Source organism: Trichomycterus rosablanca, chromosome 10 (assembly GCF_030014385.1).
Source record: "Trichomycterus rosablanca isolate fTriRos1 chromosome 10, fTriRos1.hap1, whole genome shotgun sequence".
Taxonomy (NCBI): domain Eukaryota; kingdom Metazoa; phylum Chordata; class Actinopteri; order Siluriformes; family Trichomycteridae; genus Trichomycterus; species Trichomycterus rosablanca.
In genome coordinates, this window is record NC_085997.1 from 9,036,505 (window position 1) to 9,053,527 (window position 17,023).

Below are 17,023 nucleotides of genomic sequence, written 5' to 3' on the forward strand. Positions count from 1 at the left end.
AAACTTTAACATATGTTGTCCTGTAGAACTTCAATTAATATAAAATGTTTTTATTTCTGTTTCGGCTCTCTTGAAGGTGATTATATAAAGTTTTAGGTGAAGTATGTTGCTGCTTACACCAGTGGCGGAGCCAGACAATTTTCATAGGGGTGGCCAGACTGAGACCATTGCTCACACAGGGGTGGCACAGAAACTGTCTGAAACCTTTTTTTTATGTGGCAAGTTGCTGTGGATCTAGTAGTGTTTTGGTCACTCACTCATTTACCTATACAGGCAGTGAGTGTCATGTAGAATTACATCAAGCCTAGCATAAAAAAAAAAAAGCCCAATTTAGAGGAAAACCGCCCAATCTGGCAACACTCAGGGCTCTAGACTAACTTTTTGCACTGGTTGCACTGGTGTGCCTAACTTTTTTTTTTAGGTGCACCAGCACAAAAGTTAGGTGCACCCAAATTTTCAACCGCATCGCATTTTACAGGTTCACTTTTTTTAATACTGACTTTGATTGATATTGATTAACTAACAATCTGGTCAACATAAAGTTCTTTATTTGAAGCACAATTCTACACGAAAGGTAACTTACTGAAAAAGTGTTGGTAATTAAAGTGCTTCACTAAGCTGAAATTTAAACTCAAGATAAATTAAATTAAAAGAAAATCTCAATTAAAAGTTCAAGTGTTTTAAGGGCTTCAAACTGAACATCTCATTTAATGATAAGAATATTACATATAATTAATGCAGTAACGAGACGCATATTATTGACATAGGCTACATGACATGACATTATTACATATTGAGTCAGTTTGTCGCTGATATTTTTAAAGTGCCTTAAAGAAAAGATGAACTGTGTGATGTGACGCGGTAAAAGTAACCCGGACAGAACGAACAACGTTTAACGTGAAATATAAACACCACACGTGAAGTAAATCCAGTTAAACACAGATACATGTGGAGCTGTTAGACTGGGTTTGATGGTTATTTCACACAGATGTTTGTTTGTATCATGGAACTTTAATGATGTTTTATCTCTCAAGTCGAGCGCTGAGCAAATCGGTTATTTAGGTCGAGAGTCGCGGTGAAAGCGAAGCGCAAAACTCTTCTCACGTCAGTGAACTAAAGAAAACAACAACTGAGACAAACACGTCACGTCTTCTTATCACCGATATTTGATTGATGTTTTTACATTAAAACAAACATCTGTAACAGCAGCACAGATGCTCACACATATTCTACACACTCCGTCATGATATTTCGCTGTGTAACGCCCGCCGGTGATGACGCTGGTCCCGCCCTTCACTATGTCTGATTGGTTTAGATTTATAGATATGATTAGATATGGGCCTAATGTGTGTCTGTTGGTGCACCGGAGACTTTCAGAGTCACAGAGACTTTTTTTTCCCCTCGAACGGCTGGTCGCAGATTGACTGTGGATGCTCGTTCACTCACAGCTGTTGAACTCATTTAGCCACTAATATCCACCGTGTTGTAGGTATTATAGTGTAATCAGAGCGGTAACTGTGGCGTACGTCATCATGCACTTACGTATGCATATCGATCGAATTTGTTTAAAAATCATATCACCGTTATTGAAACATTTTCTATCACGATATACAGTATATCGATATCGAACTATTGTCCAGCACTAGATATTCCCTTGCAATACTTTATCATTTGGCTGCCAACTTGTGTGTAATGATGAGACTCATTTGAACCCCAGAACATGCTAGTGTGAATGCATGGAAAACTAATTTTAATTTTCTTTTAACAATATGATACAGACTGACCAACACTATTAAGCCAAATCAGCATTGAAAATAGACTTTACTTTTAATATCCTTCTACAATGCTGGAGCTTCTTAAAACGGAATATATTCTTTTAAATAGAAGTGTTATTTAACTGCGATTAAATTGTTTTCCAACAAAATCCGCCCAATTAGGCGGATAACCGCCCAATCTGGCAACACTTGAACGCGCAGAGCCAGCTGGCGCCTTTACTCGTAGCTCGCCACAAATACTACTAAATAGTAATAGTAGTACTAGTAGTACTAAGTAGTACTACATCTGTAATTGTGTTGGTGGTTGACATTTATGTCGAGTGTATTACTGCACTGTTTTGGTGGAGAACTACTTCTTTGAGGTGCGCTGTTGAATTGCGTCCCTGTGAGAACACCTGCGTGCAGAAATGCTTCCGCAAAAAAAGTTGCCGGCAAAGCGGTGATGGGGGGGCCGGAGGGGTGGCCGAAGATTCATTTATGGTGGCCATGGCCACCACTATCCACCCCCTCTTACACACACAAAAAAAAACATCTCAGGAGTAGAATTTTGCAGGTAGATTACAAACAGATTCCTTTCTTTCACCTTTTTCCTTTTTTCCTGTATCAATTGCACGATTGTTTTCCAGTCCTTAAATGTTATGTGCATTTATATGTGGCAAGAGAAAAAAATCCATAAAAATCTAATTGAGTTAGCGAAGAACCTTGAATTATACTAAAGAGTTCTTCAAGTAGAAACAGTTCTAGCAAAAACACAAAAAACCCTTAAGACTTCTTAGTCTTAGTTTTTTATTATTTCAAATGCCATTCATAATTTATAATCACTGATTTGTGAGATATCAGCAGTAGTAGATCATGTTTAACTGGTTTAATATTGTTTAAGCGCTGATTATCGGCTGTTTTTCGTGAGTATGTTTGGGCGGTTTACCATGCATTTTGGCGGGCTTTTAAATGCGCAATCTGGCAACCCTGGCTGAAGCGTTCATTCATATTTTGGAGCGATGTATGTTTGTATGCTAGAATATAAATAACATCTTTTACAAACTGCTGTCTATTTACATTGACATTTTCTCTTCTGTCTAAACATTTTTGGAATTGGGTTTGTAAAGATAAGGGATACAGTAGATAATATATTTAATGAGCTGAACTAACCGAGAGAAGCGCTAACGGTGGTGGAAGAGTCTAAAAGGGTTTGGAACATAGTCGTATCATCATAGCAGTACAACACAGTTTTGTCCGTAGCATCCGAAAATATCCAGAAGCTAATATACACAAACCTTTCTTTAAAAAATAAACTTACCTTGTTAATAAAGTATGACCTCAAAATCTAAACAAACACAGTATCCGCTGCTGCAGTCTCTACACAAACTTTGCTGCACTGAAATCGCAAGGACACATTTTATGGATATTACGGTAATGCACTGAAAACGCGTCCTACAGTCATGCAAGCACATACAGCAGTGTGTGAGTTTACACTAATCAACCATAACATTAAAACCACCTCCTTGTTTCTACACTCACTGTCTATTTTATCAGCTCCACTTACCATATAGGAGCACTTTGTAGTTCTACAATTATTGACAGGACCACCACAGAGCAGGTATTATTTGGATGGTGGATCATTCTCAGTACTGCATTGACACTGACATGGTGCTGGTGTGTTAGTGTGTGTTGTGCTGGTATGAGTGGATCAGACACAGCAGCGCTGCTGGAGTTTTTAACTACCGTGTCCACTCACTGTCCACTCTATTAGACACTCCTACCTAGTTGGTCCACCTTGTAGATGTAAAGTCAGAAACGATCGCTCATCTATTGCTGCTGTTTGAGTTGGTCATCTACTAGACCTTCATCAGTGGACATAGGACGCTTCCCACAGGGTGCTGATGGCTGGATGTTTTTGGTTGGTGGACTATTCTCAGTCTAGCAGCGCTGCTGTGTCTTATCCAGTCATACCAGCACAACACACACTAACACACCACCACCTGAATTTCCTGCATAAATCTGTTCCATAAAATATTTTCTGCCTTACTCAGCCCTCTGCTTCCTTGTATAGAAATAGGCTAAAAACCGGGTGTAGTAAGTCCTGCTGTCCACAACAAAGGACATTGGATAAATGTTTTGTTTAGAAAGGGTTAAAATTGCTGTACATTTCTGTAATCTTTATAAACTGAAGTTACGACTCATATTGAACAAAACTGATCTCTTACTTTGCTTATTTCCATGAAATGTAAAATATGATATGACAGCCATTTATAAAAGAAAGTTCATGAGCTGCTTGCCACACACCCACAAATGTGACATTAATAAAAAGCCCAGGATGTACTCTATGAAGTAGAAGTACTTAAATGGATTGCATCAATGGTGCTTGAGTTAGAGATCTCGGACACATGTCAAGTCAAATTTATTTATTTAGCGCTTTTTACAATGAGCATTGTCTCAAAGCAACTTTATCCAGGACCAACAGACCAAAAACCCCTATTGAGCAAGCCGAGGGCGACTGTGGCAAGGAAAAACTCAGGAAGAAACCTTGAGAGAAACCAGACTCAGCAGGGACCCATCCTTCTTGGGTGGCCTGGAGGATACTTTAAATAAAAAGGATTTACACAAATCATACAAACACAAAAGTAAATTGAACTGAAAGTTGTAACTAGCAGAAAAATAATGTGAGTTCTTCATTGTTCAGTCCAGTCTGTGATAAACTCCGTTGTAAGTTCTGGACATTTTTGGTGCAAACACGGCAGGTTTCCATCACATCTAGTAGGAGCAGCAATCGTTAAGAGTAAAATATCAGAGAGTTTTACAGGTTTAGACTCCAGCACCCCTAACTATTACAGCATAACTAGGTTTGCTTGTTTAGTTTGAAAAGACCAATCAAAAGCCTGAGTAAATGAATATGTTTTCAATCTAGACTTGAACATAGAGACTGTGTCCGAGTTCTGACAGCGGATCTCCCTAAGTTTAAAGCAGATGGAAATGTTGTGTTTCAATAAACAATAAAAGTTATCAGGAGCAATTCCTTGGAAAGACTCCAAAGGGGTTACCAAAAGTACAGTTGTTTTACATCAGAGGTGCCCAATACATCGATCATGATCTACCACAGCGATTCTCAACTGGTGGGTCGCGACCCAAAAGTGGGTCGCGGACACGTTCTGGGCGGGTCGCGGACAGCTTGTAAAAAATAAATACATTTAAAAAAATTTTTAAATAATTAATGCTCATCTGATTTTGTACTCGTCTTTTATCTGGAAAAAAAAGAGACAGAGAGAGACACGCATCAGACGCGCGCAGCATTCTCGTTGCCATGGTAACCACCATTCGTTTGCCGGTTACCCTTCTCTTTAAATTTGTGATGATGTTCGGAGGCAAGATGGCGAAACGCAAATACAACCCGGAGTATTTGAAATGTGGATTTTCGTTCATTGAGGACAAACACGGACAGAAACCCAAGTGTGTTATTTGTAATGAAGTGCTGGCACAAGAGAGCATGAAACCATCCAAACTAATGCGACATTTACAAACGAAACATCCCGCATGTAAAGACAAGCCGGTGGAGTTTTTTCAAAGACGACTTCATGAGCTGAAGGTATCAGAGAAGTGTCTGACAGCATCTTGCTCCAAACAAGAACATGCGCTCCGGGCGTCTTATCACGTAGCTCACCGTATTGCGAAGGCCAAGAAACCCCACACAATAGCCGAAGAGCTTATTTTACCCGCTGCCATGGACATGGTAAGAGAGGTGCTGGATCAATCAGTGGCAGACAAGCTTAAAACAATACCCCTGTCCAATGATACTATAGCTCGGCGTATTGAAGACATGTCTGGTAACATAAAACAACAGACCACAGCTCGCGTCCAGGCAAGCCCTTACTACGCATTACAGATGGATGAATCCACGGATATAGCTCACCATGCCATTTTACTGCTTTATGTGAGACATGTGTGGGACGGTGATTTGCAGGAACAATTTCTCTGCAGCAGAGAACTCCCTACCACTACCAAAGCAGAGGACATTTTCAACTCCGTAGACTTGTATTTGAGCTCAGTGGGCCTAAGCTGGGAATACTGTGTTGGAATCACAACTGACGGCGCTGCCTCCATGACCGGGAAACATTCAGGTGTGGTGAAACAAATTCTGATGAGGGCACCTAATGCGACTTGGAACCACTGCTTTTTGCACCGAGAGGCACTGGCGGCTAAGAATATGGTTCCTGTGCTTGATGAAGCTTTGCAAAATGTCATCAAAGTGGTGAGCCACATAAAACGGAGTGCGAAGAACAGCCGCTGCTTTTCAAATCTATGTAAAGATTTGGGTTCTGAGCATATGCAGGTTTTGTATCACTCCGAAGTGCGCTGGCTGTCGAGGGGTAAGGTCTTGTCACGCTTTTATGAACTGAAAACAGAAATCGCCACCTTCCTCTCAGAGAATAACTCCTCATATGCTGAACTGTTTGACAACGACACCTGGCTCGCACTTGTTGCATATCTTGCTGATATTTTTGAGCACCTCAACACGTTAAACGTGTCTATGCAGGGGAAAGGACACAACATTTTTGAACAGTCAGACAAAATTGTTGCGTTCAAGAAAAAGATCACACTGTGGGTAAATCATTTATTCAAAGACAGACTGGACATGTTTCCAAACGCTTGCCAGGAAGCACAGCAGCTGCACACCACGGCCAAAAATGACTTGAAAAAAACGATCAAGGTGCATCTCAATAAACTTCAAGCTCGGTTTGACGACTACTTCCCAGAGAGACACGGAGATAACATTAATGCCTGGATACGCGCGTGACCCTTTCAGCGTCAACATGGAAAGCGTCATGTTGCCAAGCAACGAAGAACATCAGCTGGTGGAGCTGTCATGTGACCAGACGCTGAAAAAGAGATTCGGCGACGTACGTTTTTCCCACTTCTGGTGCAGCGATGTGATGGCTGAGTATCCATCTCTCGCCACTCTTGCAGTCAAAACGATCCTACCATTCAGCACGACCTATCTTTGTGAAAGTGGCTTTTCTACCTTGGTCCAGCTCAAGTCAAAGCAGAGAAACAGGTTGAACACTGAGCATGACCTGAGAGTAACTCTGTCTACTGTCACCCCAGACTTTGAAACTCTGATCAGAAGTAAAGTACATGCCCAACTGTCTCACTGACTTCCACAAAAGACAGGTTAGGTGAAAGCATCTTGTTTTGTAGCCTTATTTATTTTATGCAGTTTTGATATTTAAATGTATTGTAGTAACTTTTATACATGCAGTTGGCATGATCCTCCTCAGTTTCTTACTAATGTACTCTGAATGCAGAGATATGCAGAGAAGTGAAATATCAAATTTTGTGGCCTTATTTATTTTGTGCAGTTTTGATATTTAATTTGATCAGTTTTGATATTTAATTTTATTGTAGTAACTTTTATACATGCAGTTGGCATAGTCCTCCTCAGTTTCTTAAAAAAAATTGCTCTTAAATTCACTTTGCATGCATATATATGTTTAAATGTGTTTTTGAAGGCTATTCAAAAATAAATTTGTTTGGTTTGTATTCTATAAAAGTGGGTCGCGACTTAATGACCATGAGAAAATGTGGGTCACGGGCTGAGACCAGTTGAGAACCCCTGATCTACCAGTTGTTCGCACAGTGCATACTGGTACGTCGCCCCTCATTCTAACAGGTCAGCGTGATTGACATGAAACGTGGCCATTGTTATTGTAAATTTGCGGTTTGCCTCCACCTAGTGGACATTTTGAGAAATGCAATTTATTACAGGTTAGAACATAACATTAAAAAAACCTCTTTGTTTCTAAACTCACTGTCCATTTTATCAGCTCCACTTACCATATAGAAGCACTTTGTAGTTCTACAATTACTGACTGTAGTCCATCTGTTTCTCTACATGAATTTAAAACCTGGAGAATGCAGGCATCGGTCCCGCTACCTCTCGCATGCTAAGCTAGCTCTCTACCATTTGAGCTAATTCCCCTGATGAAGGACCCTCCTTTACCCTTTGTAAATTGTAATGTACTACAGAGCGTTGATGCTGCATTATGAAAGGGCCAAAATAGTGCAGGATATACCAGCTGTTTAATGCAGTGCAATAACAAAGCGGCTCTGTGAAGCAAGAACTAAAATTATGATGCATGTAATTCAACATAAAACGTGGGTATTAATATCTAAAACTCAGTGCATTATTAGGCTGCACATAAATATAGATTTAAACAGTCCTCTATTTACTACAGTCTGTTTGAAACAGCTGGGCGTACAACTAGTTGGTGTGGAGAACATGTTACACACACAGTGTGCTATTATTTCAAGCTGATCAAGTACATGCTATTTCACTTAGAAATATCTCACAAAGTACAAATTCTTCACCATTCTAAATAAATCAGGGGTCCTCAAACTTTTTAACCAAAGGGCCAGATTACTGTTCTTCAGTGTTTCGGGGGGCCGGACCGCAGGTGAAATAGTAAACACACCCAAAAAAGCTATTTACTATGTATACTGGATGTATTGTCTGTGCTTTGTATAATTGTAGTTCATAATGATAATGCAGAAATGTTATTTATTTTAATAATTTTCATTATCCTACCTCATACAGTGTTTCCTTAAAAAATCAGTGTGAACTGTGAGCCTGCTTTTGCCTGACGAGAGTAAGCATCAGGTTCCATATTTGTTACTGCCAGTCATAATAGCTAATAAATGTTGATCAGTGAGTCTGGATCTGACTCAGACTCAGCTTTATTGTCATTCAAAACCATGTACATGATTAGAACGAAATGCACTTACTCAGGTCTCGGTGTGTGTAAACATAATAATATATAAAATATAAATAGCAAGAAAACCAAGTTAAGTAAAAATAAAACTTAGGACTTAAAAAGACTAGAAGAAATAACTAAGATAGGAATTTTAAATATTTACATTTACATTCAAGTATTGCACAGGAACTACAGCAGCTTTATGTGGATCTAAAGTGCATGATTCGAACTATATCAGCAGAAAAAGGCAGCACCAGGTCACAGGTGTTTAAGGTAACTGGTGAATAGACAGTACATGAGGGGTGGAGCAATTTAGCAGTCTGACTGCATCCGGTTGGAGATTTAAGGTGTTTCAACTTCAAAAAAGTCTGCTCACAGATCCAGATGCTCCCGAAAACGGTAGTTACTTTGAGTGCATGTTTTATTGAGATCGGGGAGCAATGGAAAGAGAAGCATACAAATTAAACAATGTGCTTGAGTTTTGATTTTGGATGCATAAATGCGTTGATCTCCGGGAGCAGGTCGTTAAAACATTTCAAAACTCGTCCCGACTCAGCCAGCAGATCTCAGTAAAGCCCATCTTCAGCTCAGACAAGAATTCCTGAAACTGCCTGTAGTTAAGAGCATTAGCTTTAATGAAATTAACACAGGACACGAGGATTTTCAAAACGAAATCCCACTTAACTGCTTTGCAACACAGTTCAGTGGCTGCGGTCACTCATCTCTCTATTGATGCGCCAATCACTCCCCTCATGCTTGGAGCGCCACCCGTTGGATCGCTGCCGTATAATCTACTGAGACTCCGGGAGGCCAATTTTGGTTTCCTCTGTTATTTTTTCCCCGTTATTATACTGTGAGTTTGAAGATGAACAGCGGCCAGACAACATGTACTGCTGCTGTGGTTAAAGGGGCCGGTCAAATTAAAGCATCTACCTAAAGTAGTTTGATGACCCCTGAAATAAACCATGTAGTACAGGACATTACCGCTTACCTAATGCAGTAAGAAACAACTCACCTGAACAGGGACTTGAACCCTGGACCCTCAGATTAAAAGTCTGATGCTCTACCGACTGAGCTATCCAGGCTCTGCAAGCTGCTTTAATCCTCACAAGGACGTGACTTGAATTACAAACTTTAACATGAGTTGTCCTGTAAAACTTCAATTCATATGAAAAGGTTTTATAACTGTCTCGGCTCTCTTGAAGTCGATTATACACTATATTGCCAAAAGAGCTCGCTGGTCGGGATGGCCGAGCGGTCTACGGCACTGTGTTCAGTTTGCAGTCTTCCCTGGAGGTGTGGGTTCAAATTCCACTTCTGACAGCACATGCTTTATACAAACCCTCCACCATACATAACAATCTAAAAAGATATAGTTTCAGTGAGCAATGACACATTGACTTTCGTATTACGTGATGCCATTAAATGATCACAATGTTTGTACAATTTTCATATTTTGGAGCGATGTATGTTTGTATGCTAGAATATAAATCTTTTACAAACTGCTGTCTATTTACATTGACATTTTCTCTTCTGTCTAAACCTTGGAATTGGGTTTCTAAAAGTAAGCGATACAGTGGATAATATATTTAATGAGCTGAACTAACAGAGAGAAGCGCTTACGGTGGTGGAAGAGTCTAAAAGGGTTTGGAACATAGTCGTATCATCATAGCAGTACAACACAGTTTTGTCCGTAGCATCCGAAAATATGTAGAAGCTAATATACAAAAAAAAAAACGTTTATTTTAATAAACTTGCCTTGTTAATAAAGTTTGACCACAATTCTATTTCTATTGTATAGAAATAGGCTAAAAACAGGGGGTAGAAAGTCCTGCTGTCCACTACAAAGGACATTGAATAAAATTGCTGTATATTTTTTAAATCTTTTGAAACTATTTGATTATTAGGAATAGATTACAAGAAAGATCATGAGCTGCCACACACCCACAAATGTGACATTACTAAAAAGCCCAAGGTGTACTCTATAAAGTACAGTAGTACTCAAATGGATTGCATCAATGGTGTTTGTGTTAGAGATCTCGGACACATGTTCCCACAGGGGACAAAAATGAATTGCTCTGTCTCAGGAGGATATGTTAATTAAAGCTCATAATGTCACTCATTACAGTTTAATTTAGAAATACAAGATCTGATAACTGACCTTACAAATTTTGAAACAGATCTGTGATGGAAAATTTGTGTTTCAATAAACAATAAAAGTTATCAGGAGCAATTCCTTAGAAGGACTCCAAAGGGGTTACCAAAAGTACAGTTGTAACACATCAGGGGTGCCCAATACGTCGATCGCGATCTACCAGTCGATCGCACAGTGCATACTGGTAGATCGCCCCTCATTTTAACAGGTCAATGTGATTGACATGAAATGTGGCCACTGTTTTTGTAATTTGCGGTTTGCCTCCACCTAGCCATCCCCAAACTGTTCCCACAAAGTTGGGAGCATGAAATTGTCCAAAATCTCTTGGTGTGCTGAAGCATTAAGAGTTCCATTCACTGGAACTAAGGGGCCGAGCCCAACTCCTGAGAAACAACCCCACACCATAATCCCCCCTCCACCACACTTTACACTCGGCACAATGCAGTCAGACAAGTACCGTTCTCCTGGCAACCGCCAAACCCAGACTCGTCCATCGGATCGCCAGACGGAGAAGTGTGATTCGTCACTCACGTCTGTATTAGTTTTAGTCGGTTCCTTTGCATTAAACATTCTTCCATAACATGATGGTGGACGCTGGCGCATTTGGCTGCCGCTACCGTTACCGTATTTTATCGTATTTTATTTTATCGTTTTTCGTTTTCATCTTTTTACACACCTTGTGGATCTATTTCTTTTATGTTACTTTTGATACTTTTATTTGTTCTTTTGATACTTTTTGTTCTTTCTACTGTACATCGCGTCTGCGGCCGGTGGTGAACGGTGGATGAGTTTTCCTGGGATCGGCACGAAGTTGAACTATTCCGTTGACCAGCTGAGGAAGTTCAACAATTGCACTACTCCATCGTGTATTTCAGTCATCAAACAGCTTGGACTCTTTCGCCGGCCTCGTTATATTCACAGGGGCTCCCGGAGAAAGCTTGTTTATTTTCGAAACGGTAACGCTATTCCATCCTTCTGGTCAGCCGTGCGCACTGTCACTCCGCAAACACGTCATCAGAGCGCTGCTGCCTTGCACACCAGTAGCGGTGTAGTCTCCATGACAACGCTGTCCACGGAGTGGGATGGGAAACGCGGAGTGGACTTTGCAAATCTCCGTTCTCTTCCTCGTTCCTCACAGCCAACTACACAACAATACCACTTGAAAATGGCATTGCTTAATGTTCGTTCACTCAACACAAAAAGTACTGTACTTAGTGAATTTATATCTGACAGTGAACTAGACTTTTTCTGTCTCACTGAAACTTGGCATAAACCCTTGGATTATTTTACGTTAAATCAGACCACGCCAATGGGATACTCGTATATTGATGAACCTCGTATGGAAGGGCGAGGTGGTGGTGTTGTTGCAGTCTATAGGGATGATATTAAAATAACCACTTTGTCTTTTCCTGCTGCTCTTTCTTTTGAACACCTGGCTTTCAAGTTGTCAGGGCCTACTCCTCTGGTCACTGCTGTGGTGTATCGTCCGCCAAAGCCAAACGCTTCCTTTCTCTCTGACTTTTCAGATTTTTTAACCCAGCTTAGTGCCCTCTCATCCTCTGTACTGCTTATGGGTGATTTTAACATCCATATTGATGACAACAACTGTAAATTTGCCAGGGAATTTTTGGAATTGTTACAGTGTTTTAATTTCACACAACATATAAATTTTCCAACTCATAAAAAAGGTCATACTCTTGACCTTGTCTGCTCTACTGGTGTCCTAGTTCATCAGCCGTCCAGCCATGACCTTACTGTCTCTGATCATTTGACAATCATCATGGACATTGAGGTCACTAAGCCCATCACTACAGCTAAACGTAAAATATCCTTCAGGAATCTTCAATATATCTCTCCCTCTGCTTTCTCAGATTCTCTTGTTAAAAAGATGTCTGTCTGTCCTGTACTGTCTAGTACTTCATCTGACCTTGTCGATTACTATAATGACATACTCGCCTCATGTCTTGATGAGCTGGCTCCTTTGAGAACCAAATTTGTTTCATTTAGTCATTCTGCACCATGGTACACAATTGAGCTTCACCAAATGAAATCCCGTAAACACCAGCTTGAAAGACTTTATAAAAAAACCGGTCTAACAGTACATTATCAGATTTATTCTGATTATCTTCAACATTACAAAGACGCTCTTACGGCAGCCCGATCCACTTACTATTCCGAACTCATACATGCTGGATCAACAAATCCTAAGACTCTCTTTTCCACAATAAATAAACTTCTCAAACCAGTTGACAATACTACCAATTCCTTTACAGTTGACAAGTGTAACTCTTACCTCTCATTTTTTCAAACAAAAGTTGAGAATATCCAAAATTTTCTGACAGTTTCCCCTGTCATCTCTGTTTCTCCGCCTATCTCACCTCAATTTATTACCCAGCCTCTGTCTCAGTTCTCACCTGTGTCTCATTTGGACCTATCTGAGATCTTAACAGGGATGCGAAGCTCCACTTGTGTTTTGGATCCTGCTCCATCAAAACTGGTTAAGGGTTGTTTTCCAGTTATCTCATCACTTATCACAGAGATAATCAATTCCTCTCTTAGTTCTGGCTCAGTCCCTCAATCACTCAAATTGGCTGCTGTTACTCCCATACTTAAAAAACCTGAACTTGACTCTAACATTATGAGTAACTTTCGGCCCATTTCCAATCTTCCATTTCTGTCGAAAATACTGGAACGTGTTGTTGCCTCACAGCTCAAAGATCACCTAAATTCCAATAATCTATTTGAATCATTTCAGTCTGGTTTCCGCCCCCAGCACAGCACTGAGTCAGCCCTCCTCAAAGTCACAAATGACCTTCTTCTTTCCTCAGACTCTGGACAAATTAATATTCTTGTCCTCCTTGATCTTACTGCAGCTTTTGACACCATTAATCACTCCATTCTTCTGTCCCGCCTTGAATCCTCTGTCAACATCACTGGTACTGCCCTTTTGTGGTTAAGGTCATATCTCGTAAACAGACAACAGTTTGTTAATATCAACAATTGTAGTTCTGCCATTGCTCCACTGTCCCAAGGCGTTCCCCAAGGCTCAGTGTTAGGTCCCCTTTTGTTTATTCTTTATATGCTCCCCCTTGGTGACATCATACGTCGGCATGGTTTACATTTCCACTGCTATGCTGATGATATTCAGCTTTACATCTCCTCCAAATCCATTAATACTGAACTTCACTCCACTCTGACAAATTGCATCACTGAAATGAAATTGTGGATGAAAGCTAATTTCCTCAAATTAAACTGTGAAAAATCTGATATGATCATCGTAGGTCCTACAACCCTGGCAAAAACCACAAAAAATTTTCAAATTACCATTGATAATGACACTTTGTCTCCGTCTTCTAACATCCGAAATCTTGGTGTAATTTTTGATAGCAACCTCTCTTTTGACCGCCATGTAAATCACATCACCAAAACTGCTTTCTTTCATCTAAAAAACATAGCACGTCTACGTCCATCACTCTCCTTTTCTGCCGCCGAAACCTTGATTCATGCTTTTATTACATCCAGAATTGATTATTGCAATAGCATCCTTTATGGTACATCTAACAAAATCCTAAAAAAACTTCAGTATATCCAGAATTCAGCTGCTCGCCTCCTTACTCATACTCGCTCCCGTGATCATATTACACCTGTTCTCCAAAAACTTCATTGGCTTCCCGTTGCTCAACGCATTCAATTCAAAATTCTTCTATTCACTCACAAAGCTCTCCATAATCAGGCCCCATCCTACCTCACCGACCTGCTCCATCAGCACATTCCCTCCCGTAGCCTTCGCTCTTCTGAGGCTAACCTACTGTCCATACCCTCTAGGACCAAGCACCGGACCTGGGGTGACAGGGCCTTTTCCATAGCTGCTCCATCTTTATGGAATGCTCTCCCCAAACACCTACGAGATTGTCCTGACCTGTCCAAATTCAAGTCACTTCTCAAAACTCATCTATTCAAAATGGCATTTAACTTGTAACAACACGAAATTTTTATTTCACACGCTTTTATTTTTGCTATTCTTTTTAATAGTTTTTATACTTAGATCACGACAGAAATGTGAAGTCCTAGATCCTAAAACTTGTAAAGTTTTCAGTTTCCTGATTGCATGTGAATCTGTCCTGTTTCTGTCTAATTTTAAGAAATTGTTCTATATTTGTTGTTCTCTCTCATAATTTAGCAAATTTTTAATGAACTGTCTTATGTTGCTCTCTTTGTTTTTATCTTAATTATTTTTGATGTTGATGTACTATTTTGATTTTGTACTATGATTTGTATGGTGTATGTACGTATTTGTTTTGATTATTTGTCTTATGTAAAGCGTCTTTGAGTATCTTGAAAAGCGCTATATAAATAAAATGTATTATTATTATTATATATTAATGCAAAGTATTATAGTAAGCAAGTATTAAAGTATGCAAGTATTCAAATTTGCAAGTATTAAAATACAATAGTATTAAGTACACATGTAATGTTGTACAACACTATGTAGTTAAATACATTGAATAAAAAGTAGTATATCGCTTTTATTGTCCTACCAGAATAACAAGATGTAAATCTACCAGCACCGACGTTAATCCTGAATATTTAACCTAGCACATGCGTTATCGGATTATATTTCTTGAGTATACAACAATAACCTTGGCTGACTTAAAAACTCACAGGTAACAGGTGTATAACACTTTTAAAATCAGACAAAATCAATTCTGTCGTTTTACATAAAGCTAATCATAACGTTATTTAGGGTTGTACGCAATAATAAATTTTTTATTCTGTTTATCTTACTTACACTTGTAAACAGAGGACATCTTTCTTCTTCTTTCTTTCTCCGCTGTGAACGCCTACCCAGCTCCAGTTGCATTATGGGATACATTAGCGGACCGAAAGTGTGCATCGCTTGCATACTCAAACATGGCTGCCAAAGAAGTAGGTCATCCGGGTACTTCTCACGTACCTCTTTGTGCATACTATGTATTCGGACATACTAACCGCTCTAGCGTACTCATTTCACGTACTATTGAGTATGGAAGTATGCGATTTCGGACGCAGCCAGACTCTTTTCTATATTATGCGTTGCTTTTAAACCATCACAGACTCAGTTTATTTGAAACGTTTATCGCAGCCTTTAGGACGAACTGAACCAAACCAAAACAGACTGACTTAAGGGTTGTCAAGGGCTTCTGTCAAGAGACAGAAATGGGGCCGGAGCTTCAGGAAAGTCACGACCACAACCCAAGAGGGGCCAGAGGTGCAATGGATAACGGGTCTGACTACGGATCAGAAGATTCTAGGTTTGACTCCTGGCTGGCTCGGTTACCTTATGCCTTTTTTTGTCTCTCTAACTCCTCATGTATGGTTCTCTGTACCCCACATCCAACAATGCACGTCTTGTCAAAACGACAAAGGCTTGTAAGAGCGAAAAGAAGTGGCTGATTCTGGCATCAGCCGGTGCTAAGCCTTGCAGTTTCCCATATGGTCTAGCTGTCAGGATTCCTGGTTTTCACCCAGGCGACCCGGGTTCTACTCCCGGTATGGGAATTGTCCTTTTTGATTGGACTCGAGTAAAACTCTGCATATTAGTTCCTTGGCGCCTTGTTGCTGTAGCTCAAGCAGCTTGTTCTGTTGGAACTATGACTGCAGTCTATCAGGGAGCAGCTGACGTGAGCCACCAGTGGCTGAGCGCTGGGAAGCCGTGATTGTATAGTGGTTAGTACTCTGCGTTGTGGCCACAGCAACAGCATGAAAGGGGACTAACAAAACATGCAGAAAAACAGATGGACTACAGTCAGTAATTGTAGAGCTACAAAGTGCTTCTATATGGTAAGTGGAGCTCATAAAATGGACAGTGAGTGTAGAAACAAGGAGGTGGTTTTAATGTTATAGCTGATCAATGTACAGTATATTAGAATAATACATTACTAAATTATATTATTCTGGGTTATCTGAGTATATTTATACAATAAAAAAAAATTTAAAATACATTCTACATGCTTTGATAACAATATTTGAAGCTTCAAGATTATCACCCAGGTACCACCATGATAAAATTACATCGACTATCTTCTCCTCAGTAACAATCAAACTGTCAAACAACTATGAAACTGACAGTCACCCCAGAAATCATGGTGGGAGTATACTAACGTCATAATAACACTGCCAAAATTCTACTCCCCCAAATAAAAACCCTCTTTTTGACCCTGCCACTTTCAAATAAAATCTGGCAACACTGGTCGTTACAACATGAATGTACATTCCTCAGGGAATTTAGAAACAACTCTTATCTTCTCCAAGCATGACACCCTGGTGCATTTCAGACCCAGCAACACCTTTAGACACAACCTGCTTTATCC

The 17,023-nt window shown here is 40.0% G+C and overlaps 1 non-coding gene across 1 annotated transcript; it reads right to left on the reverse strand.

Annotated features, from left to right (window-relative positions):
• Window positions 1–9,530: 9,530 nt before the first annotated feature.
• On the reverse strand, window positions 9,531–9,603 carry trnak-uuu (transfer RNA lysine (anticodon UUU)). The gene has a single exon. It is a non-coding gene; the product is annotated as a tRNA-Lys (tRNA).
• Window positions 9,604–17,023: the final 7,420 nt, after the last annotated feature.